The sequence below is a fragment of the Phasianus colchicus genome, chromosome 3 (assembly GCF_987193195.1).
Source record: "Phasianus colchicus chromosome 3, bPhaCol1.hap1.1, whole genome shotgun sequence".
NCBI classification, from domain to species: Eukaryota; Metazoa; Chordata; class Aves; order Galliformes; family Phasianidae; genus Phasianus; species Phasianus colchicus.
Window position 1 is genome coordinate 21,041,188 of NC_143438.1, and position 23,512 is coordinate 21,064,699.

The 23,512-nt window shown below is 34.3% G+C and overlaps 1 long non-coding RNA gene across 1 annotated transcript; it reads left to right on the forward strand.

Moving 5' to 3' along the window:
- Positions 1–3,351: 3,351 nt before the first annotated feature.
- Positions 3,352–22,294, forward strand: LOC149918445 (uncharacterized). The gene is made up of 3 exons (XR_016465462.1): positions 3,352–3,437; positions 13,008–13,130; positions 21,232–22,294. It is a non-coding gene; the product is annotated as an uncharacterized LOC149918445 (long non-coding RNA).
- Positions 22,295–23,512: the final 1,218 nt, after the last annotated feature.

Below are 23,512 nucleotides of genomic sequence, written 5' to 3' on the forward strand. Positions count from 1 at the left end.
GACGATGGCAATTATAACACTTCACTTAGTCTTTTAGATTTTCATTCACAACAGAATTATTCTGTTTGAAGTTAATCATGTGAAAATGGATATTCACAACTTAGAATGGAATGGGCTCAAAATAACAGTAGGACAACTGAGCATTTTTGGCTTGCGCTATGTGTGGCTTACAATGTGGATTACATTGTCTCATGTGAAAGTATAATGTCAGATATAAAACTATACACCATCTAAAATTTCTACTATGCAAGAGATGTCTAGAAGTTCTTGAAATCTTAGTTCTGGTATTTTTACAGCTTACTGCTTGAAATAGTGTATGAGTGGTACTGTGTGAAGCTTGGAGATTTAGTTTATAATTACATAGGAAAATCTGAGTCAGTTTTATATGTATAATACAATAAAATCATTTTGAGTATGACTAATGTTCTGTATGAGTTTTCTAAAAAGGTTATTGAACTCAAATATAGCTGATATTGCAGCATTTAAGCCTCTACGACTAATACTTTTATTTGAAGGATACGTGGCAGCAGCTTTTTGGATACCATCTACCGAGCCAATTATATCACAGTTGTTTCTAACTATTCTTATTCATGAATCAGACAACTTTTTGAAATATCCTTATGTTACATAAGAGATAATAATAGAAACTTAACAATATTTCACTTATATTGGTTGCTTCAAAAGTGATGCTTTCCTATTAATTTGCCTGGAAACTACAACAGCTACAAAGAGCATAGTAACCCTACTTAATAGAGCAAGTTCTCAGCTACCAAAGCTACTATTTTTTAACAAAGTCATCATTATTACCTATACATTTTTGCCGGCAATGAATAAGAGCCTGTATGCTGTAATTGTGAAAATCTGCACCAGAAGAGGTGAACCCGCTGTTGCCAGTGCTGAAACTCATTATGGCAACAAAACGTAATGAAATATTGGTGGGAAGGTTCAACTTGAACTGTCATACACCAACGTCCACCTCTGATGTTGTGGGCATTGGTGTATGGCAGGCCAAGTTGATTCTTCATATTAGAATAGGAGGTATAACTTTGCTAAGCAGCTCTCCTACATATTTATGTAGTTAACATCATCCTGCAATATAGTGGTTCATTTACTGAGGGATATCACCTATGCTCACTTTAACTACAACAAGCTTTTCTGATGTTTGTTTGAACTATGCGTAGTGTTTGTCAGCCTCTGTTCAAGTGGCGAGTGATTTACTTAAGCATCTAATAACTATGTCCCCCTTAAAACCTAAAATATATATTTTTTCAGTTTAGGTTATTAACTGATCTTGAGGTTCCTACTAGGTCAAACAGTGGAGAATACACTGAGTACACTCAGACTCAAGTAACAAGCAGATATCTAGTATAAAATCATGTGCTTGAGAACAGGCGCTCTCCACTTGGTGAGCATTTGAAGATTGAGCAAAGACATGTTTCTTTAGGAAAAAAAAGTTAAGTAGGCTTTTAGAGGTCTTGGGAAGACTGAATAGTTGTTGGATTTTGCTTAATATTTGAGAGAGAGACTGGATAGATGTTCACTGACTTGTGATCAAATAAATGTTACACTGTCAACTATCTGTGTGAGAAGTTGCTCATGACATTGCAAGAACAGGTATGGTTTGGGAAGAAAATTCTCATGACTTCAATGAGAGAAAACTTTGAAATTTATGAGGGAGGATTATTCAAATAACTAAACATAATGAAGTAGAATTCATGAAATGTGTAGGTTAAAAAAAAAAAATCATACTAAGAGCATGCAGGAATATCTTTGGGTATATCTCAATTATTGTTCAAATGAGCACAGAGTTATAGAGAATCCATAGAATCACAGAACTATAGTCCATCCTGGTTGGAAGGGACCCACAATGGTGATAGAGTTCACCTCCTGGTTCCATATAAGATCACTCAAAATTGAAGCCACTCCACTTCTCTGGGCATTCTGTTCTGTGCCCATCACCCTCAGGTAAAGAGCTTTTTCCTAATTCCCAACCTGACACAGCTCCATGCCACTTCCTTGGTTGCGCCTCAGTTGCTAGAGAGCAGCTGCCCCTTTGCTCTCCATGTGAAGAAATAATGAGTACAAGGAGAAAAATGCTGGTATATGTGTGCTAGATGTTTTATTACACACTGGCAAAAATGAATCACTAGACAGAAAACAATTTTAGTAGAAGGCTACTGAAGTGACCCTTGTTCATGTTCTATTTAGATCACTTCTATAAAATTTTGAAAGAGAATCTAATACAAGAAATGCTACTAGTTACACTTTTGCTTAGTTGGTACAGTGTGCTTGGTCATCAGTTTAATTTATGAATAGAGAATGATTTTAGCAAGGGACTTTTTATCAGTCTAAGACTAGTGCTGAAAGAGATGGCCTCAACACAGGAAAAAAAGAAAATCCCTTTATCAGCATGTTTGTTTCCATTTTATTCTTGGTCCAAAAATGAAAATCTAAAACACTAGTTTTTTTAGTTAATATGTGAAATAGTTTCAGATTTATAAAAAGCCAATATAAGGAACTTGAGTTTCCTCTTCTATTTTGAGGAACTTGATGATCACTAGGTTTTTAATGGTCCCTGTCAGTGATTTGAAATTCCTTCTGGAGAAGAGCAATATGTATTGATAATATGTTCTGTTCATTAGGGATTGAGGTTTACTCTGCTTGACATATGCTTACGTATGTACATGCACACTTGTGAAATGTGGCAGGTCTTGTGTTTTTGTAAGAAAGTAAAAGCCAGCAGCAACAGCAAAAGCTGAAGGTTTACATAGCAACCCCATCATTTTTATCAGGCCTATTCTGACTTTCAAAGACATTACAATTTATGAAAGAATTCTTATGAAGAAATTCAAATAATTGCTTCACTCATTATGAAAATTTTAAGTTCTATTATCAATTTTGTGTCAGAGGAGACAATGTGGAATTCACCTCTATTAGCTTTACATAGTAAATTTACCTCACATGCCGTACCATGAGAAGTAGCAGGCAAGCTGGCAGGCATACGTGCATCCGGTGACAATTTAGAATCCAGCAACTGCAGTTGTAGGTCCAAAGCCAAGGAAAATCTGTGGACTCAGTGCATGCTGGAATCATCAGTTCTTGAAGCTGTGGGGTGCTACAGTAAATGTTGTTGTTTATGAACAGAGAGGAAGCATACATTCTAAATAAGAAGTGTTGAGGATTTATTCATGTTTTAATTGAATTTTAAAACTCTTATAATTTTTAGTACAGTTCAAAATATTACAGGAAAAAACAACGTCATTAAAATAGTTATATGCATACACATTGTAGTTTCCACCCCTTTGGTTTGTTCTTCCGGGACCTGAGAAGCTTCATTTTTGTTGTGCCGGTGGTTTGTTAAGACAAGTTCTCAGCTTATGGAGTCCTTCATCTTGGAGAAATGTAATGCTCATTGTTTTCTCTTCCTCACTCTAAAGGTAAGTTTTACTTGTTTACTAGCATGTTTTTACCTTCTTTTCTGTCTTGACTGATCTGCCGATGTAATTACATACAGTCACTCTTCTGAAATCAGAAATAGAGGAGGTGATAAGCTCAATTAGCACCAATGACTGTAATTATGAATTATTATGCAATTAACAATGATAGTAGTAATAAAAGTTTTGGTGTTTAACCACAGACAGTGATAGGAAGAAGCACATCAGGATCATGTGTATATATATGAACAACACTGATCAGAGGGCTGGAGCACCTCTCCTATGAAGGAAGGTTGAGGGAATTGGGCTTGTTTAGCTTGGAGAAGAGAAGGTTCTGGGGAGACCTCATTGTGGCCTTCCAGTACTTGAAGGAAGCATATAAACAGGAGGGGGAATGAGTTTTCTTGGGTTGATAGTGATAAAACAAGGTGGAATGATTTTAAATGAAGACAGGGGAGATTTAGGTTAGGGATTAGGAGGAAGTTTTTAACTCAGAGGGTGCTGATGCACTGGAACAAGTTGTCCAAGGAGGTTGTGGATTTCCCATCCCTGGAGGCATTTGAGGCCAGGCTGGATGTAGCTCTGGGCATTCTGGTCTAGTGGCTGGCAATCCTGCCCATGGTAGGGGGTTTGAAAAACTATATCATCTTTGAGGTCCTTTTCAACCAAGGCCATTCTATGATATAACTTATTAAGCTATCAGTGTCAATTTCTAAGAAAAGCACTAGCAGACAACAATTATTCCAATGGGAGGTTTGAAGACTGTCTATTCTCTTTCTCTGTGACTGCAGTAGAGTTCTTAAAAGCAAAGTAAAAATGATCTAGAAGAAGTGAGCAAATGTTACTAACTAAAGTTTGCTCAGAGAAGTTGCAGATGCCCTGAATGTGTTCAAGGACAGACTGGATAAGGCTCTGAGAAACATGATAGGGTAGAAGGTGTTGCTGTCCACAGAATGGCGTTGAAACTCAGTGATCTTTAAGGTCCTCTCCTTAGAATGGAACTCAAACCATTCTAAGTTTCTATGATTCTATGTGAAGCAGAACAGTTAAGAAATGAAGAAAAGTATGTGAAAATAGAACAGGTAGTATAGTGAAGCTTAAAATGCTTTTAAGGAATAAACAAAAAAATATTTTATTATTTATTATATATTATTATCATCATAATTCCATTTGTATGGAAGATAGCTAGGCTTCATGTGTAAAAAGTCAGATCATTGACAAGGCTTGCCAGATGTTGGCCAAGAGTCAGTAGTCTAGTTCTGGGTGAGTTGACCCTTCATTTCTGATTGGTTTACCTTGTGCAACATTCATCTCTTTGTTTTTCATTTCATTTTAAGTAAATTTAGCTTTACTCTTTGTAGTTCCTCTAGGGTGACTAGAGACCTTAACTGTTTACAAGTTATATTACAGAGAAGCAAATGGGGAGCAGTAAAAATGATGTAATTGTAGAGACATTTCTTCAACTCTTGCTAATAACTTGACCTAAGGACTTTGGGGTATATTTGAGGACTTTCCTGTCAGAAGCAGGAAGATTTCTTGACTTGTGTTGCTGTAAGGAAAAATAAAACAACTGGATGTGAAACAGAGGATTAGGCTTGCCTTTGGTTTCTATGCTTATCTCTGATTGATTCATGGGTAGTTTAAAGAAAACAGTGCTTTAGGAAAGCAAAAAAAAGCTTTCCTGTAAAAGAAATCAGAATATAACTACAGTTTGATGGCATCACTTACTTAATGTGAGTTATGTCTTTTCTCTTATACTTCATGTATTTATTTGTTTAAATTCTGTAGTCTTCAGTAAATGGCACACCCTTCCATTAAACCTTCCACTGTCATAGCTTGAGAGATATCAAAGTTGGTTGAGTAAAAATATGGGATTAAATAAGTTTATTTTCACTTTTTACAAGGTGTAGCTAAATTTTCATTTATGGTTTTTATACTAATTGTATATATAATTGTGTATATTGTTATATATTATACTATATATAGCTACCTATATATGGTTATATTATAGTTATATATTACTATATTTATATCTGCCATTTGATATTCTGATACAAATATATGTTTATAGGAACAATGAAAAAAACTTTAGTGGTCTGGTACCTGTATTTTAACTTGTCTTTGGCTGTCATTCACATTTATTAGGATCATTATCTATCAGATTCATTAGGTAATAATTGTTGTGAAAAGTTCAAATATTTTAGAAGATCATATCAATGTGCTGTTTATTTGAGAATGACTGATAAGTAATGTATATTGATAAAGAAATAGAAAAATATTCTGTTAAACAGATTTAGTTCTATGTTAGTGTAACATCAAAACTATATTTCTGTTGTACTAACATTATTCACGTGTTCTGAACAGTTTAATTGAGAATCAGTATTTCTTCTCTATGGCAGTTAATTCATCACTGTTTTAAAATGAAAATGTTTTGACTAGCCAATTTTCCTAAATTTAGAATGAGATATGAAATTGCAAACTACTTCCAGGTTATTACAAGCCTTAAAAATACCACTGCTATATACTTAAGTATTCCTTTAATGTAAGAGAACTAAAATTTTTAAAAGCTGACAAAATATAAAAATCCATGCATAAAATACTGACTTTATAAATTTGCCAGGATAAGCATCTTAATCTTTTCATGTCGTATTACAACAGACAGATCGATACTTATGCTGTAGTCTGTTTATTAAGTACCATACAATGAAGAAGTATTATTTGAGCATATTCAAACCTGTTCTGTTTCAGTGAAAGTTGCTGAATCATCAGGTTTCTTGTTTCTTCAGTACAGAGTTACAAGACTGTTTGAGCACATAATATTTTTAACCTATTAGTTACTCACTATCTAGTAAGTAGTTCCTCATATTTTTCAAAAATTTCATCACATCCAGTGAACTGTTTGGGCTTCTTCAGGTGAATAACAATTGATTTAACAGTTGCTTTGCCTTTACTCTTATCTCTAACATGAAAGTATTTTTCTTTAATGTTTAGTACTTTTTTTTAAAGGTTTAAATGCACTTAAGCCAGTGTTTACAAGTCACCTGGGGGAATATTTTTTTTTTGGAACACCTGTCCAGCATCTGGCAGAGTGCTGCTTTGTGATCTATGTTACTCATGGAATGTAAGGCATAAGTAGGAACAAGTATACAAAGGATCATCTGTGAAAAGTACATTACTTCATCTCTTTGCTAGAGGTGTTCAAGAATGGTATCTAGCAACCAGGTACTAGAATTGGCAAATCCAGTTAAATGGTACCTGAACAGTTAGGTTTTATCATTATCCACCTGTTTGATTCTCGAATAGTTTTATTTATTTTTTATTTTACGTACTTCTTCCCACTAGTGTTTTAGTACTTTCTGCACTAAGTTGTTCTATATGAGTATCTTTCTATGTCATTCAAATGTTAGTGTAAATGGTTACATCTATCCTGTCTTCAAATGTAAGCATGGAGATGACATATTCAGCCATACCTCCACATAACCAAGGAAATTTAACATGAGTTGTATGAGTGTGTTTTATTGGAACTATTCCTAAGTGACTGCAATATGCATTGTGTCGGGTATGCAGTACCGAGTTACAGAAGAAGGATATTTTACACATGGGAATGATAAAAGCAACTTTCAATGTTACTGGATATCATATATTTTTTTCAACACTCTTAACTGATGAATAATTTTGCTTTGCTTCTGTATTTTCTCCTATGAACATAAGAGGTTTGTGGGTTTTTTTCTTTTATGGGGATCAAAGCCAGGTTTTTATCTGGTGTCCTAAAACAGCAAGAGTGTGATTGATGTCAGTGAGACAGAGCTAAAGACATTGTTGCTTGAGTGGTTTTGACACAGTCCTTATATCACTGAATAGGTGGAAGTGTAATGCAGAAGGGTGGAATATAGATACACAGTTATAAAGCACTCTTTAGGTGACACAAGAGTTCACAATATTTTGGGGGGTTATTATAATGCTATGTTTTCAAAGCCTTTGAAGAGCTTTAATTGTACTGCTTCCTTTTATGCCTGTAGTAGACACAACTTTGCTCTGCTAAGGTTTGGATGATTTTCTTTCACATTGTTACTGAGAAAATCAGAACTTAATCACTTCTATTAGGCCACCCTAAACATTTTAAGCAAATATTAAATCAAGTAATGAAGCAAATAAGTGTACATTTTCATGTTGCATTAGTAGTTTCATTTTCACTTATAATCTTAATGTAATATAATTTCCTGAGCATTCAGGAACAATTTTTTCAGTATTTCATTGAGATCACTATTTTATTCCTGTTTCATATCTTCTTCCACTAGAAGGAAAGAAGAAAATTTGGATTCAGGACCTTGGATTAACATTTGCATAGGAAAGAAAACCATTTCTCTCTGTGTAAATGTTGACGTAATTATTATTAATTCTAGAATTTAATTCTAGGGAATTGGTACCATCCAGTGAACTGAGTTACTGAACATGTACATTTTGCTCTACTCATCTTTCCTGTTTTGGAGGGAAAAAATTATCCTTCATAAATATTTCTTGCTATAGTGAAACTCATTTTTGCATTTGAAGCAAAAGATTACATCAAGAAAAAGTACTGTTTCCTGGTAAAATAACTGAGACTAAACCATCAGGTATACTACAGCAGAACTCTAGCTCTTGAGCTTAAAGTAACGCTGGCTATTAGCCATCATTCTGTCATTTTGTTTGAAGTTAATTTGGGCTGTGGGAGAAATGAATACATATTTCTATGCTGCTGGTTTGTAATAACACCATAACGACTCTTCTGATGTTAAGACAAGTTTTATCACCTTTCTTTGAACTGAACAGAATGGATGTGTTGGTCCATATTGGCTTATTGTATAGGAAGATTTCCCATTTCAGAGAGTAATTAGTTTGTGGTGCAAAGTATATCAAAGATTTCCTAAGATGTTCTGATATGAACTGGATTTATCCCAGCAGCTCTGCTGCATACTGATGAAATGGGAACAGTCTTAAACTAAAGATGAATTGAAAAAATATGTAAGTGAATTTTAAGTAAAATGTAAGCACTTGTAATATGGGTTTTCAATTAGATTTGTGTCACAGGAGCATAACAGAGATAGATTAGGAAGTGGCACGTTATTTTATGCGAATAGAAATGAAGAGACGTAAGTCTAGCAATGAGCATGTATCATTCAGTGTGTAGGACCTTCAAAGAAACATGGTGTGCTAAGATTTGTTTGACTAATTTACGATTAAAGGTTATTAAAGCATGAATATCATCATCTAAATGTAATGTTGAAGTCCCTGGAGACTGGAAATAAAGGCAACATCATACCCATTGTTTAGAAGGGTAAAAAAGATTATCCCAGGAATTACTGACCTGTCAGCTTCACACCTGTGCCAGGAAAGATCATGAAGAAGATCCTCCTGGAAACTATGTTGATGCACACTGAAGACAGGGAGGTGACAAAGGAGAACCAGCATGGCTTCATCAAGGGCAGATTCTGCTGGACCAACCTGCTGGCCTTCTACGATAGTGTTACAGCATCAGTGAACAAGGGAAGAGCGATCTATCTGGACTTCAGTAGTATGGTATTTGACATGGTACCCTACAACATACTTATCTCCAAATTGGAGAGAGAGATTTGAGAGGTGGACTGTTCAATGGACAAAGAACTGGCTGCAGGATGAAGTCCAGAGAGTGCTCAATATTTGGATGGAGAATAGTGGCAAGTGGTGTCCCCATGGAGTCAGTGCTGGGACTGATACTCTTTAATATCTAATCAATTACACTGACAGTGGGGTCAAATGCACCCTCACCAAGTTTGCTGATGACACCAAGCTGTGGGGTGTGGTCAATACATCAGAGGGATGACATGCCATTCAGAAGGATCTAGACAGGCTCAAGTGATGGGCCCAGATGAGGTTTAACAAATCCAAGTGCAAGGTCTTGTACTTAAGTCAATGCAACTCCCATTATCAATATAAGCTAGGAGATGAAAGGATTGAGTGCAGCCCTGCCAAAAACTGGGAATACTGGTGGGTGGGAAGCTGAACATGAGCTAGCAATGTGCCCTCGCAGCCCTGAAAGCTAACGATATCCTGGGCTGCATCAAAAGAAGCTTGGTCAGCAAGTTGAGGGAGGTGATCCTACCTCTCTACTCTGCTCTGATGAGACCTCACCTGGAGAACTGCATGCAGATGTGGAATCCTCAGTATGGGAGAGACATGGGCCTGTTGGGGTGCATCCAGAGGATGACCACAAAAATGAATCAAGGGATGGAACACCTCTCCTAGGATGATAGGCTGAAAGAGCTGAGTCTGTTTAGCCTGGAGAAGAGAAGGCTCTGAAGTGACCTGATAGCAGCCTTTCAATATTTAAAGGGGAACTATAGGAAAGAAGGGGACAGACTCTTCAGCAAGATCTGCAGTGATAGAAAAAAGGGAAAGGCTTCAAAATCAAAGAATGTAGATTTAGGTTGGATATAAGGAAGAAGTCTTTTATGATAAGGGTGGTGAGGCATTGGAATGAGTTGTCTAGAGATATGTTTGAGTCCTCAACCCTGAAGAATTTCAAAGCAAGGCCAGATCAAGCCCTGGGCAACCTGATCTAGCTGTGTATGTTCATTGCAAGGGAGTTGATCTAGATGGCCTTTAGAGGTCCTTTGCAACTCTAAGGATTCTGTCATTCTATGATCGACAGGAGACAATTATTTTTTCCTGGAAAGGAGAACTAGATTCCTTTAAAGTGATATAGGCAGATGACTTTTTCTTTTCTGTTGCCTTATGTACACTGCAAGGGCCATTCCAAAGCTTAGAGGTCTATTTTGCAAAATATATTCAGTAAAGGAGTTTATAAAGAAAAGTTTCCAGTAGAAACGTATTTCAACTTTGAATAAATATACCCAGCTAAACCCTTTTCAGTATGTTAAAAAGTAAGTAGTCTCAACAGAATAGAGTTTCAGGTCAGCATTTGGAGCACTTCTGTTTTTTCTAATATTGTCTTTTCTGCAGGAGTGATATATAGCATCTGTTATGTTTACGGTCTATGGAGATCTACCACTTTCTTAAGAAACAAGCTGAGAAATATATGTCTGGATATTTCCCTATAGCAATCTGATATGAAGGAGTTGTTCAGATAGTAAATTACTCTGATAAATACCACGTATTCTTTCACTGTTGATGAATATATATATATATATATATATATATATATATATATATATTTTTTTTTTTTTCTCCAAAATGAATCACATGTTTAGAATTAAATGGCTTGATTCAAGTTCAGGTTATAAAAGGAATATCAGGTCAGCATGTTCTGATAACTGGAGAAGCTTTTGGCTACAATATGAAGACAAATTATGTGGGTGATTAATATTCAGTGAGGCCAGTGAAAATTTAATTCAACTAATTTAGGTAACAGCATCTCATTTCTTTTGCGCTCTCCATATAAATGCTATTTTCTTCTCTATGGTGGTTCATATCAGCTAATTCCTGCACAACTACAGTTGCTGACAGTGGGAAAAACATTGTCTTTGCTCTTACAAGTTCTCTTTGAAGCCTATAGAGCAGCATTGGAACAGACTGCTAGTAATAATTGAAATTACTTTTCTGAAAGTAACTTATCTCACCCTAACACACCTTATATAGGCTTTTATGGAAATAAAAAGAAAACTACAGTGAATAAGTATAGAGTGTAGGATTCATTAAAAGCTGTTTGAACACTGTGCAGAGGATGTGCTGGGAAATACACACAGAATGAATATTAATTTGTAATTTGTGCTGAGAGTGGGAGAGTGATCCATTTCAGAAGAATTTTGGCTTTGATTATTTAACATTCCTTCTGTTTTTAGATACAAAAAACCAGAACAACAACAAAAAACCTGTATTCCTACACGATTGTGAAAAATCCTGTGTTTTTAAACAGTTGTTAGAAGTGGATTATTAGGAATCTGTGTGCTTATGAGAGGATGATAACTGCAGGATCTTTTCAGTAAGAGACCAGCAGGCATATTTCTGTGGTATTATTTATTTTTATTAGTTTGTGTGAGAATAGAAATTGAATGTTACTGACAGAATGCATATTTAAGAGAAGAATATTCTTTTCCTGCACTTTCTGTGTGTGTGTGCAAATTTTTGCAAAGCATATATGAAATCTGGATTAAACAAGTCAGTCCTTATTGTTTGCCCTGAAAACTCATATGGGTGCTATGTGAACTGTAATTCACATAGAGAAATTACAGCAGTTAGAGCAAAAAAGAAGTAGGTGAATAAGATACAAAATAAGATACAAAACTATTCATGTGTAGTATTTTTATTTTCTGTCCATTTTGTTTCTACTTTCCCCTTATAAACTGGGAATGAAGTTTGGTGTGGATTTCTTTATTCTCATGATGAAAGGTGATCTTCATTTTATTACTTTTGAGGATAAGTCAGTATGCATTTCATTATACTCTTCCATTCTCTGACAAGGTAAGTTTTTGCGTTCTAAGCAGCATTTAACAATTTCAGACAGAGACTGAGATTTCATCAGCTGGTATGAGGTACAACTGTTGCTCCAGGGTTGAGACTCTTGGGACATGGGCAGAATTCATTCTAGATGGGTGGAACTAAGACACACTGTCTCATTTTCACTGACTTTACAAATCACTGACTTATTGAATTTTGATATGAAAATAGGTGGCTTCTATGTTTTCTGTGAAAACTGATCTGATGGTTATGGTTAATTGATTTGACTGTGATTTAAAATATTTTAATATTTTTAATTGTTATTATGAGCAAGTTTTCTATTTAACTCATTATTTAAAACTAATGAAACACTTTATGTTTTAGTCGGTTCCTATTTCTGACATAAATTTATATAAAGAGAAGTTACATCTGTAGAGTATATGGTAAAATTTCTCTCTGCTAACAGTCTCAGGACACAAGAAGTGGCATAGAGCTACATCGGAGGAGGGTCAAGCTGGGTATTAGGAAAAAGTTATTCATCAAGAGTTTTCAGGCACTGGATCAGGCTCCCTAGGGCAGTGGTCATGGCACCAAGTTTGCCAGAGTTCAAGAGGTGTCTGGACAATGCTCTCAAATACAGGGTATGATTTTGGGTGTCCTGTGTGGAGCCAGCAGTTGAATCAAATGATCCCTATGCACCTCTTCCAACTTGTGATGTTCTACGATTCTATGATCTCTCAATGTACTCCTGAATTGCATCTATTTATGTTAATTGTTGAAAATAATTTTGAGAGATCATACTTTGTGGCACTTAATTTGATACAGGCTTACCATATTCAAATGTTCCAAAAAGACCAAACAAAAAAGGACCAAAAATATTCTTAATGTTTGTTTACATTTATATACATATTAAAGATACTATGTATTTATAAAGTAAATTGGCGCCAACCAGTGTTAAAGTGCTGGCTGCAAATCTGAAGAAATAATCTGCCTTTACTATGTGGACAGTAATTACAACAGGTGTCAAATGTGCCATACGGTTCGGATTTCGAGTGGAAAGCACAATTGAACTTTTGTTGGAGTTTTAATTATGTAGCACAGAACAAATGGACCTAAGTACAAAAAAATGTTTTGTTAAATTGATACTCTCTTTATTTACAGAAGCTACCTCACTCTAGTTGTTTTTAAAAAGAATGGGATTTGCTCAGGAAGACACTCAAGTTCATAAATACAACCCATTGTGAAAATCTCCTTACCAAACTCCTGAGTCATGTTGGACATTCTGTAAGTGTCCGCTTACCTTCATAATCCAAATTCTTTCTTTGCACAGATATTTTTTGAAGGTAACATATAGTTGTAAGGCTGTGACTGTGTATGTGTGTAAGACAAGTAGTCCTTGCTCTACATGGAATGCTTCTGCATGTTTCTATTTTTTTCTAGCAGCCAAATGCAACAACAATTTTAAAGGAAGTCAAGTAAGCCTTAGATTTGTATTACTTTGTTGTTCTTTTTTTTTTTTTTTGGTCATCTATACCAAAGCAAAGTAGAGCAAAATTATACTAAATGAGGATTATAGCTTTTTGATTTCCATTTGCATGGATGTAGTTTTTTCGTAAAGCACAGAGCAGAGTGGAAGCATTAAGTAAGTACTCCAAGATGGCCAAGATCCTGTTTTGATTCCCAGGAGCAGAATAGCGATTTATATCAGCTGTAATAGTATTAATACTGGTAATGATTTCACCCTCAACACTCTGAGAATTTAGTTGTTCTTCAAATATAAAATGCAACAAAGTAGGAACTGTATTGAAAGGCAAAATGAAGTTTAGGTTATTAAGTGGATGTGTCAGCAGATAATAGTTGAAGAACAGATTCCCTTCAAATCATTCTAGTACTCTACCTAGAATCACATGATTCAGTCTTCCCTCAAAGTGTACTTTTATCACCTTAAGGATCTTAGCATATCATAACATTGTTTCAGGAAGAGAAGACTCCTTTTTTCCTCTTCTTATTTAATTGTAATTATGTTGCTGTGATTCATTGCCTAAATTGTCATAGGTACTAAATGAAAGTAAGGTTTATTGGTTCCCCATATTTTTATTGAGTTTATTCTATTCATCACCTGTTCTATGGTCAGATTTTACTGTGGTTTTCTGTATCATTTTGTTACTTGCTCACATAGAAAATCACTTTTTTTTCCTTTGTGTGATTTTGTTCTTTTGGTTCTTACAGGAGAGATTTTAATCATTCTGATTCATTGCAAAATGCTGTTGTGTATGTCATTTAAATTAGCAATCAGTTTCAGGAGAATCTGTTCTAGTTCTTGGTCTTGAATCACATTTTTCTTACCAGCTACACATGAATGTATAATTTGAAATAAATAAAAATATTAAATCTATTTTGCAATACTGGAAAAATGAAATAGTAATTAAATAGAAGATGGAAAAAAAGCAGTTTAAATAATGGAAGCTGGCTGTGGTACTTCAGCACAAATATTTCTTTTAAATACATGTAGAAGTAATATCCTTGTATTTTAAACTATTCAATACTGCAACTTCAGAAAGGTTTGATTTGTATTGTGAGGAGAATTTTATTGTATAGACAAAGGTAAAGTGAGAGAGACTTTATTTGAAAACCCCATCAAGTCCACAAACTGGTTTTATTTTGGAGTACTGAAACACCTGTCATCCAACAGCAAATATTCCACTGGTAAAAACATTAGAATCAAACTGTTTTTTGTTTTGTTTTTGTTACTATGCTCTAGAAAACTAGGAGATTGGCTGAATTCAGAAGGCAGTTCCCTAGATGTAAGATGATACTGAGTAAAGATGGAAAAAATCTTAAGTTACATCACTTTCTTTAATCATTTAACATCAATTGTGATGTAGTTCAGGAGTTCTGCTTTAGGTAATCCGTCATTTCAGATGCTGCAATGCATCATAATGTAATGAAAAAATTAAGACTAAAGCTTTCACTTCTATATTCTACACACCAATGACAACGTCATGGAAAATAACCTGATCTTGCTGCTGTATTGTATTTCTAGGGATGCTTCTGAGAACGAATGTGTGATACTGTTTTCTGGCTGTTGTCAGGAAAGAATAAAGTTCCTGTTATTAGCCAATGAATGTACTGTTCTTCCAATAGCATGTATAAGTGCATTCATGAAGGAGTCTAGAGTATCAGCATATCTCTTCATGCATGTTTATTGTAAACTGGAATTTTTCTTATTGTTGGCACCTCATAGACATCCTACTTCAGTCTTTTCAGCACTGACAAAATCACATTTGTCTGTTTTTAGCCACACTAACAAATGCTATAAAGTTTGTTGAAAAAGAAATTGCATTTCCTTAGATTTCTCTGAATGTTTTCCCACACTGTATATTGTAATAGCAAATTGAGAATCATCATCCACACTGCAGGAACAAGGAAGCTCAGCAGCTGAAGGAGGCTATAATTTACTCTCAGGCAAAGAATAAAATTTTCTAGCAGTTGCCAGGCTTTTATTTTACAAGCCTTGCAAGCATAGCAAGAAGAGAAAAGCAAAGATGATTATTTTTATTTTAGTATATTTTGTGTATAATGCAGAAAGAAAACCTGAGCCATAAGAATGAATTGCTAGAAATACAATAATCTCATAGTAGAGCTTAATAAAATCGGTAAAATTCTGATGTTGATTTAAGCTTCGGAATTTCCTATAAAGAGTTTCCTATTATAAGTAGAAATAAAGAAATAATTCAGCCATGTGTGTATGAGGCATACCTTTTGCTTATTTTATTTATTTTACACAGATTTCTATTGTATTTGTTGATGCCGCTAAAGTTCTCTGAAGCATTTATTGCAAATGTCATCAAATGCCATCTTAAAATAATTATTTTAATTAAAATACTCTCCCCCAATGTATAAAGTAATTACTTAAATTATACTAATCTTCCTTCATGTGTAAATCACTTTTTGTATCAAAAGTGTTGCAATGCCATTGTGCTCTCTGATTTGTTTGTGTAGGGTCATAGCTTTCTTTTAACTTTTACATCTTAGCTCTCCTAATATGAGTATATCTTGGTCTTGTCTGTCTTCATTTTTTTTCTCTGTTTCTCCCTTTCTTTTCTGAAGAATTCAGGTAGGACTGACAGCATTTCAATACAGTACAGTTATATTGTTGGAACATTGTTTTGTTTGTTTTTGTGGTTGTTGTAATTTTTCTCATAGAATCATCTTGCAACTTTTCTTGGTGATTGAATGGATTTATAGGGTGTAGTAGGCGTGGCAACAATAGGGAAACATTTTGTCTTCATAAGGTTTAAGTTTTGACCACAATAAAATTACCTCTGGATTCTGTACAGCAGTCAACATGATTTCTGGCAATCTATTGTTTCTTCCTAGTTGCTTCTCTCAGACTGGATGTAGTCCACCATTAATACATTTTTGTCTGAGTGTGTTTATGCATAGTGATGTTGGAAGTAATAAGCGCTTTGTTTCATCTAGAATATGAATTAATATGTAAACAGGTATAGATTTATGGCTACACTTCAGAGTAATGCGGTACATGATTCACACTGCAGCAAGATTTATATGAATGTCAAAGAGTACAGTGAATGTATCTGTAATACCAAGGTCATTTTTGCTGTAATTAATAGGTTGGGACTTCTTTTGTACTGGAGTTTCAAATAAATTTAGTTCTCCTAATCAGGATTATTGGATATGGAATGGGTGTCCTTGAAACATGTAAATTATCCTATGAAATTCAGTCATGATGACATTAAGTAGACTGCCTTCTTGCCAATGTGAATATTTTAGTAGATAGCATTCATCATGCAGGTTTATTGACTCTTTAGCAAGTAACAGATTTCATGTTTACTCATGTTACTAACTTTAGTGTAGCCTTCTTGGTGGACTCAGTGGGAAAATTCTCGCTGCTAAAGTTCTTCATCTATCAAGTACCTTCATCTACACTTCTAACTTTAGTTATAATAAATAAATTAAAAGTACAAGGGATCAAGCTTACTTTTCTTCCAGAGGGTGTATTTCTCCTAGAGCTAGAAGAACCAAGTAACTCAGTCTTTATGGTTAAAATTATGTCTTGTTCTGTTGCATCTGTGGGGACAAAGCACTGAAAGAATGATCTTTAAAAGGTTTGTAAATATTTTCATTATTAAAATTAAGCAAATCTCAAAGAGCAACTGTGGCTGTATAATAAATGACAATAAGAAAGGAAAATCCTTCCTGAGATGGAGTGGCTCATTCTGCATTGTTCTGTTAATCACAGAAGAGAAGCTTGGTGACTTCTAAAACAATCCTCATGCTTCTGAATTTTCCTTGGTGCTATTGTTAGTCATCAGTTTTCAGCTGTTCATATGACAAGGGAGCCATTACAAATTATTTTAGTATGAACTCATACAATCTGATGAAGCTGCAACTGGAATAGTATGAATTTGGTTTGTGAATTCTACTGGAAAAAAAAAAAAAAAAGGAAAGAAAACACTTCTTTTTTTTAAATTAAATGTTTAGTAAACTTTGGATTGTGAATAGTTAAACTCTGATTGTAGAGATTTACAGTGAAGCTCTTGTAAACAGCATAAGCATATGTTATCATTTACTTTGGTCATCATGCTTGTACATCCTGGGGAGAATTATCTGTTGTATCGGTATTCATAAGTTAATTTAACTTCTGCTGCCTCTTTCAGTTTTGGAGCAATTCAGTAATTCAAGTCAGTCTAAGCAAACATCGCATATTATCTTCCTATTCGCAGGAGGTTCTGTCTGAACACAGGTATCTTTGCTGTGATGGTGCAATGACACAAGTTGCTGGAGAGGCTATAGAATCTCCTCCTTGGAGATCTTCTAAGGTGACCTGGATGTGGCCCTGGACAGCTTGCTCTGGGTGTACTTTCTTGAGCAGGGAGTAGAACAAGGGACCTCCACCAGTCCCTTCCCACCTCAGTTGTTCTGTAGTTCTGTGATAAAATAGGGAAGTGGTTTTTATTTTTATATTTGAATTATTCTGGTCTTCCAGTAGATGTTTGTGTTATTTGTAACCATCTCTTTACAAGAAATTTCCGGATTCAGCATTTTCGTCTGTTAGACCTATATTTCTCTATGAAGATCTTTGTAATTAAACAAGTTTAAAATAGGATGCTTGGTTAGCGGGTAGTAGAAGTAACAGAATGTATATGGTGGCAAAATTTGATTTATCTAACAGCAAAATCATTCCCCGGGGAAATTTTACCATATGTTGTCTTGTTTTCTTCTTAAATATTAACTTGTCCTTTTCTAGCACTCTGTTTGCAAGACTCGCTTTTTTCAGGAGCTTTGTTGTAGTAACTGTCCCACTGTAACCTATAATGATGGCTGTACTTCATAAGGGGGATTTGTAGTTGCTGTTACTTTTGTCGGCCCAGGAATGGCCTATCTACATCCTGTAGATGTGAACTGAGACTGTAACTTCCTTGGTTACAAGATATGACAGAATCCCAGTAACATTGTATCACTTTATACTGTAGGAAGTTTGAAACTTGAGAACTCTATTTTATGTGTTCACTCAACTAAGTTTATCCATGAATTATGCTTAGCAGTAGGATACCTTAGGCATCCAGTCAGTCATACAGAAGAAACACATTAAAGGAGGCAAGTGTCTGTGCAAATTTATTAGCAAGATATTGTTGGTTCCAGCTTGGCATTGCAGCATCAAAATAATCCCTCATCTGTGGAGCAATGAGACACACTACGGAAATGTGTCATCTTGTTACTTTGGCAGTGAGGCTGACTATTAGTGCTGTATATCTAGGGGAAGTACTGTAAACACCAGGATTTGAGTTGTCTTCATTTCGATTGAAAAGTTTTTGAATTTTGAACACAATGCTAATGTGAACTTGAAGGTTCATAACACTGCATCATTTGAAAGGCTCTACACAGTGAATAACTGTAATGTGTAATACAAATTATGATTCCAAAGACAGACTTTTATTGACTGAAGCTGTACTTAAATAAGATACCTACATAAGGTTCAAGTTTCTGTTATGGATGGCTACAGTTGTAGGGAAAACTGATTAATATCTTGGAATATCAATCTAGCTGATCACCGGAGGTAAAAATGTACCATTAGAACAAAACTTACTTGGGGCAGAAGCAATCAAGTATCAAAACTGTATATTCATTAATTTGGACCACTTATTACCATCAGATCAATTGTTCCAGAGAACAGTGACCAGGAAGTTTTTGGCTTGACAAAGTCAGAAGATTGAGAACTTGCACAGGACACTAACATTTTTACCTAGCAAACAAAGCCTAAGTGTCTGTCCATAGCATGGATAAGATGAAGAGTACAATGTTCTGAAAACTTGATCTAGGAAAATTACAAGCCCCACATTTACTCAGGTCTCTGTGTACTAATCCTTCTTATGATTCCCTTGACTCTTTTGTATTATTTTCCCTATTTTCCCAGAGTTATTTTTTTCTGTTAAGAATTAATTATTTCTGTTAAATATTAATTATTTTATCTAATTTTATTGCTTAAAACAAAGACTCCTCAAAGTTGTTTTCTTAGGTGTTAGCACTCGATTTTATGCTACATAGAATAATTCTAAGTGAACTGTTTTCATTATTTCAATGGTTTAATAATTTTATTATTTGTAATACATGGCCCAAGTTAACATTTGCCATAAATGCTATAGGGAAAGAGCAAGTAATTTAACCACTGAAAATCATCAAAATCTGATATTGAAATAAAAATGATTAACAAAGATGAATGTTAAGGTAATATACTACCAAACCTAAAAGAAAGAATGTAAATACAAAGTATATTAAAAGCAACACTAGATTGTGTTCAAATCAGTTTGAGTATATCAGATAATTTTAAGGATTGATCATTTAAGGATTGATCATATATGGAGATTTTGTTAATTAAAACTGTCTGATAAATTCCATGCATAATACATTTACTCCATAATAGAAGTAGATTTTTCTTCTAATCTTAGCTGTTTTTGATGACATTGGACATTCTGGCATTATGACATCTGCATATGAGATGATCCAGTGACAGAAAACAAAATATATGGTAAATAGAGAAGTAGCATAACTATCATTCAGTATTGTGTTGGTGTTTTTTTAATCACAGTTAAATGGTTCATCCAGCTAGGTAATGTGTGCAAGTTAGAACAGGTATCAAGTGTTAATGATTTACCTGATTTATTCACCATTTGAAGTCGATCATGACTTCAAATAGAAGATGTTCTGAATTTCAGTGATGTTACAGAAATACTGAGCAGAATATTTAATTAAAAAAAAATAATCGAATTTACTCCTGCTTTCTGGAAAGTATGTAGATGACAACTACAGCACAGAATATCAACTAGATATAGCTTATTCAGATATATAGATACGGAATCGTTGTCTATGAATTATTTGTAGTAATTAAAGCAGAGCAAATATATGAGTAAATATGCAAAATTTTAGAAAAAAAAAAAGTTTACAAAAAGAACAAGCAAAAAAACATCCAACAAGTACATTTTTATGAATTTGAACCAAACACATTTTTTTCCATGAAGTGGGAGGCAAGGACAGACGTTTCATATCTGTCTTCTCTTCACTGTTCAGCAGCTTATGTAACTGCCAAGCTTAATTTTATTCATCTTTTTTTTTCCAAGGAAAAAAGTCTTTCTCAGCGTCTCTTTAAATGTAAATTTTAGCTTGTTCATAATCCTTCTCACACCTTACCCAAACTTAAATGATTGCAAATTTCATATATAAGACCAGGCTGGATAGAATTCTGCACAGACTGTTCCAGTGGATAGCAACTCTGTCCATAGCAAGGGCATTGGAACTAGATGACTAAGCTCCCTTGCAGTTTAAGACATTTTGTGACTCTACAAGTAAATCCTTGAAATTTTTTATTTTTTTCCATTTTCCATGAATATTAATTGCAAAACAATAAGGTGGTTTAAGGAACTACTTGCTACCAAATTTACCAAAGTCAATATCTTTGTGTTGTGTTTCAAATTTTACTTTCAAAAAGTTATTTTTCAGATTCAGATGTGTAACAAAAAAAAACTCTGTGAAGCTCAGTAATAAAGATGTCTGCAAATTTGTTGTTCTGATCATTACAGTTATACAAAGGACTCCTTCACTTCATACTTTTAAAGACGTTTGATCAGATGTAAATTAGGAGTTAATGGCAGTCTGTGTGTTGAAAAGGAACTAAATGAAATTCATCATCTGACAGTTAAATCTTGTGTGTAAAAAGCAAACTGGCACTATTTTATGATAAGAATGCTTAATGTGGAATTCAGTTTACTAAATATGTCAGCAGTCTTTTTCGTTTTTTAAATCTGGTAAACACATTCAAGGAAGGATAGTCTTCCTGATTGTTCTTTTTTTTTTCTTTCCTCAACAGGAGTTCTGTTTGTTATAAATATTTCAAAATCTGTAGGATTTCAGTGCAGCATATGATTCTTCAAGATGCATAGGATGGATTTCTACCAACCTTTGTCCACTTGCATGTAATTAATATTCATATATTCAAAATTTTGTCTGCATATTTTCAAGTTCCACTGATCCCATATTTCAATGATGAGAGCACTATAAAAAACCATTAGGTGTAATTGGAAGGGTTTTTTTTGTTTGTTCCTTTCTGTAAAGGTAGAACAGATTAATATATAGGAGCCAGATTATTCACAGAATGTTTTATTGTAAGTAGAAAAGTACCTTAAGATCACTCTTGGAGTCTTGCTTTGTTTTGAAGATGCTTTGATCATCTTGAGTTTGGTGCACATCATGTTTCAGAACCTTGATTCTGAGAACAATGACCTTTCCAGATTAAAAGTGCAGAAGAACTTTTCAGAATTGTGACTTTTAAATGTTTATAAGTAAATCTTGACTAATTGTGATCTCAGTTATGATACAAAGTTATTTTATCAAATGTGGAAGAAACATATAGGGAGAAAATGAAGCTGAATTGCACCCAAGTATTAATAAAAAATAAAGGCTGTAATTATTACATTTTAATGAACATTGTATGCAGCACTAACTGCTGTTTTGGAAGCCTCCTACTGGTTACTGTCACTTCATCAGGCAGAATGCAAGATTCTCACAGTATGATGCTCCATTTTGAGAAATGTCAATAATGTAGATAATGATTGTTTGCAAGTTGGAAATCCTAATTATTATCATTTAATAGAAATCCTAGAAATGTTCTGTATCTGCTTAGAATAAGAAACTTATGTTTTATGATTTGTTCTTAGGTGTGATATTTCTAAGTAATAATTCTGAAATCCACATGATTAATTTTTCTGAGACAAACTAAATAACAGATTTTTTTGCATTAAAAATAATTCACTGAAAAGAACACTTGCACAATGACACAGAATCAAGCAAACTGCAATCAGATATAAGGATTTATTTTTTGTTTTTTTTTCTTTGTAGCACTCTTTAGAACTGTTACAGCTATAGATGTAAATATTATAAATCCGAATTTAAGATTATTGCCATTTTTATGAATAAATGATAAAGAATTTGCACTGTGACTAAAAGCATTTGCAGTTTCTCGGGTTTTTGCTTTTGTTTGTGTTGGTTTTTATTTTTCTTCCTTATATTGAATATTTTGAATTCAAGCATGCTGAGAATTCAGTGAAGTGATCTTTATTTTTTCTTCCTGTTGAAAAAATCATTGCCTTTCAGTACTTTCAAAATATAAAGGGAATAGATATGTACAGCGTGACTTGTAGCAACTTTGTGATACTTCAACATTTATTATTATTATTTTTTTAAATTAACAGTGAATTCCTGTCTTTCTCTTGTAAAATAAGTACATTCTCATTCTTTACTCCTCAGAGAAGAAAAAAAGTTCTCCTGCTAGGCTCTGCTACCTTTTCTAATGTGGGGGGGGGGGGGGGGGGGGGAAAACAACTTGGATTTCCAATAGTATATTAACAGCTGTTGTCTCAATTTTTTTTTGTATGCTTGATAGAGGCTAACATTGCAACATTACTTCTGCTAGCCAGTTCTGGTCTGCTGATAAACTAGAGCATTGCATGCTTCTCCTAGACAGCAATCCAGAGAGAGGTTTTATCTGGGATTCTGGGATTTCTGACTTCAGTTTTGATAGTGATCAGGAGTTTCTCTGTTAAATTATGTACTCTCTATGCAGAGGTTGCCAATAATTTCATTCTCTTTTGTAGTCTTATAAGCCTTTTCTGTTTTCAATTTGCTGTCATCATATCCTTCCTAGTTCCACTGTTCTAGATTCAAAGACATGAACAGAAGTTTTTCTTCATGCATGTTGCATGTCTTTTAATCTGCATTCTCAAACAGCTCTAGTCTTCTCCATAATATTCTCAGGATCCGATTAAAAACCTCTCCTCTTAAAATGTGTACATATTCTTGCATGCTTTCTTTTTAATTCTATATAAATTTAGTGTCAGCATAAGAAGATATCTGTTTACAGACTCCCTAGTTTACTGTACATTGCAATACTGATTGGGATACTTTCATACAAACACAGGTCATATAGAGGTATTAAAATCTAAAATGAAAATAGCACTATCACTTTTTGTTTTTTATGCTGTTTCCTTTTTTGTTGTTGTTTTTCTTTCTTTCCCACTGTTTCAGTCAATATGGCTACTTGTTTGCCTGAAACTCTACATTTGTCTTAATCTTACAGCAATCATTGCTATTAA